Source organism: Coturnix japonica, chromosome 1 (assembly GCF_054131305.1).
Source record: "Coturnix japonica strain WE chromosome 1, WE-NBRP24, whole genome shotgun sequence".
In the NCBI taxonomy this organism is placed as follows: Eukaryota; Metazoa; Chordata; class Aves; order Galliformes; family Phasianidae; genus Coturnix; species Coturnix japonica.
The window spans coordinates 114,669,299-114,673,248 of record NC_140663.1 but is presented as its reverse complement, the minus strand read 5'-3'; positions in this window follow the sequence as shown (position 1 = coordinate 114,673,248).

Genomic DNA, 3,950 nt, shown 5'->3' with positions numbered 1-3,950 from the left:
TACTAACTGGAGATGTAAAACACACAAGGCACTGAAGGAGCCCAGCAGAGTTATTTTGTTTCATCACCCACTAAACCACAAAATAATCACTCCTGCAAAACACGGAGCAGCCTGACCTCATTTCAAGGGTCTAAACATATCCTTCTATATGTTTGGATGCCACCTTCACATCTTACCAACGTTTCCTCTGTGTTGCACAAATTTACACAGTTCCACAGCTGAGCTCACCCATTTCCTTCTGCCTTTCAGCCCTTGCTCTGATGATGCCATCATTTGCAAAGCATCTTCTGAGGGCTTTCAATCATACAGCACACAGAAACATGCCCCCGCGCCTGTTGGCACTCCCCATAGACTGTGCTGTGTGAGTGAGTGAGCTTGCTGTGCAAGCAGGACCTTGCTGTATGACATGCTGAAACAAACCTAGGGGACAAGGGAAGAGTACCTGAGAACACGGTCTAAATCATGAGGTTGTGAAAGCTCTGGGGATGGTCACAATATTTTTTTCTTGGTTGGGATGGCTGGGTTTCTTTTCTAGGACTCTTTCAGTCTTGTGTAGTATAAGCAAGCAGTGGTTGGAAGAGCTAGAAATGCCTACTATTGTTAGCTGTGCGGTACAGAGTGCTCTGTTTTGCTTTGGTCTTTTGTTCTGAGTGACGTTTCTGTCACTCAATGAATTTTCTCAGCTTTTGAATACCTAGCTTAAATACCTACAGAGTTAACTCTCTGAATGCTTGGAAGTTTGTTTAGTAGGGTCAAGTGAGTAAACCAGCGTTCCATAAACCTGACAGGATTCTTCTGGGAATATAAACCACACAGCAAAGCAGACTCAAATCGAGCGTGTTACAGGGTATGGAAGGATGCCTTTCTTTCAAGTTCTCATCTGATCTTTAAGACCTTAAAAATAACTTTTGGACAACACAGAGAATGTCTCATATATATATATGGTTGGATTTGAGAAGCTAGTTGGGAGGCAAGGAGAGTGTTAAATAGATGCAATTCAGCTGCACTTCCTTCTGGGCATAAATATCCTTTTTATGAGGTTCTACTAGCACAATTTTATTTCAGTGCACAGATTCAACTTGAAAGGAAAAAAAAAAAATACAGCTTTTCTTCATTCAACAAACACTGGAGGGTTTTGTTGTGCTCATATATGTCCAAAATAGATATAATAAACTGAAATTGACCATCTCTCTGCTCCCAAAACATATTTCAGCTCCCAACATTTTATTAGACAGTTTCTTATCTCATTCCCTATTTACTTCTCTCCTGAGTCGCACTCTGCTACATCTCTCTTCCTGCTCATAAATGGATGAGACATGATTACAGAGGGAGCTGGTCCCACAGATGGGGTGTAGTTAAGCCCATAGACTCTGCATGAATCTATTGAGTTTAGTATTGACAGGATCATTCCCTTGTAATCCAAACCATATTTGAAACACACCTTAGAAAGCAAATATTCAGGCCAGAGGCAAGCACTTCCCACATGCAGCAGAAGAAACCTGCCAGTATACTCCTATATACAGCAGCTTTGAAGCGACCCTTTGTACCATAACAAATCCAGATGCAGAAGTTAACACAATATGGTGACTATGCAGATACAGAACATCATCTACAGGAAAACTGTAAACCACAAGGCTCCTATCAGCAGAGATTACATTTAATAACCCATTTACTTGGGCTGCTGTTACAGCTATGCTGTACAGGTCGCAGTGTCTGTAGCAGTGTGCTCTCGCTGACTCTTGGAGCAGGCGCCAACAGTAAACACAGGAGGCTGGTCCACAACATAGCACAGCTAGGGGGGAAATCAGGAGGTTTACCTTGCAGGCAGATTTCAGATGGGAAGAAACAGGCAACCCTGTAAGGCTTGGAGAAGGCTTTTCTTACACTGTTATATAGTGAGGCAAGAACAAAGTTTGTGTGGGATTAAATCACACATGGTTGCAACTGAGCAGGGCTGATTATCATTTCATGTTAAGCTGTGGAGGAATGCACACCTCATGTATATCCACAAGAAGCTGGGAGCAGCAGATAGGAAAACTCTCCCAACACCCATTTCTTTTATGTCAGAAAAATGCCATGGCTTTGCTCTGCTGTGCCCTATATCAAGATCTCACTGTAGCAGACTATGATTAGTTGTCTGTCTTCAGCACTTGAATGAGCCCTAATCTTTCCTAACACCTTAGTAGATTGTTGTCTCAAGGACAGCCTTGAAAGGCCAAGAAGAGGCAAGGAACAAAGCACTGCCCAGGGGTGGGTGCCATGTCTCTCCTTGTACCCCGTACACCCTGCAGCAGCAAAAGGAAGGACTGAACGTACCAGCTGTTCAGCCCCACGACAGGGCCTCTCCCAAGCACTTGTGTGTCACAGGATTCTTCCCACGAAGCCAGAGGCTGTTTATTTGGTTTTCGGGTTTGGTAGCTTGGCCCACACCCTAGCATCTGAAAAGGCTTACCAACAATTCCAGCTCCACCTTTTTCCTGCTCTTTTAAACCATACTTTGATGAGTATTGCACAGAAACTGTGTCACTGTCTCATAAGGATCAGCATGCTCTGCTTCCCAAGTCCCCGTGCTTTCTCTCTGCGTTTAGCTAGAAAAGAAATTACCGTATAGGCAGAGGAACAGAATTTCTAGGGAAAATACTGAAACCGCTTAAAAACGAAGATTTGGTGATCTGCCAGTATTTCTGACAACTAAAACAGGAATGTAACGCTATAAAACCACAAAGGTTTCCACAGGGCGCAATTTAAATGATTTGCTACAAACCAACAACAGCTCTGTAATGACCTGCCTAAATAATTACCAGTTCGTTGTTTCACACCTTCGTTTTAAATGATTAATTCAAGAAGGCAATTTATTTTAAACAGCAAATCAATGTTCTACTGCATAGTTTCTACCGAGTCTGCTTCTCTAACCGTCCTGAGTAACACAGCAGCTTAGACTTCATGCTACAATTGCTCTAACCTTTCAGCTGTCTTTCATGCTGTATTTGTTCTGTTGGATTTTTTTTTACAATAACTGGGAATGAAGTGGGTTTGAAGAAAAAAAAAGGTGTGGACAGCCTGTGAAGTTCAGTCAGAGCAGATGTAAAAGGATTTAGAAAGTAAGTTTTGCTTTATGACCAGACGTGGCCACATACTGAAGGGAGGGAGAGAGTTTAGCTGAGGATGAGAGGCTTTCACTGAACTGCCGGTCACATTGTTTGGTGAACAGCTTCCAGCAGAACCGTGCTTAGCCATCTCATTTCTAACTCTGACATGAGGTTAAAAGCCTGGGGGGAGACATCATCATCATTTTTTTTTTCTTACTTTTCAACCAAGTTTGGAAACTGTTTGGGTACTCAGTGCACTGTACCAACTGAGATCTGTACCTGAGGAGATATGGAGAGCAGATGTGGTATCTCTCCATTCCGCAGCTGAAGGCATAACATAGAGTACATGTCAGAGCAAGAACTACTGATTCCATTCATTCGATTCTGATGAGAAAGAACTATTGATTCTGTTCATTCTTTTCTGATGACCACTCAGATCATCTCAGCGCTCTTTGCAAATATTATCTCTTAATGCAACTATCAGACATAATCCTGTTAGACAGGTACACATAAGGATCAAACTGAATTCAGATTAAAATAAATAGGCTGAAGAGCTGTTTTTGCTTGGAGCAGCAGTGAACTGGAGCCATTATTCTGAAGCCTTCTTGGAGCCTCAGCTCCAATTCATGTCTGAATTTGTTTTAAAAGACATTCAACTCCCTAGATAAAAGCAAGCTGAAAATTAATATAAACAAGCTAAAAGAAGACTTTGACAGTGAAATTCTGCACAAGCAGGGAAATCTGTCCTTATAGCCAAGTTTGCTGCCACTCATGTTTTACTAGGGTATCAAGGGTAGAAGTTGTGTCTCAGAGCTGTAATTCTGGAGATTTTATGCTGAGCAAGGCAAGCAAGGGAACACA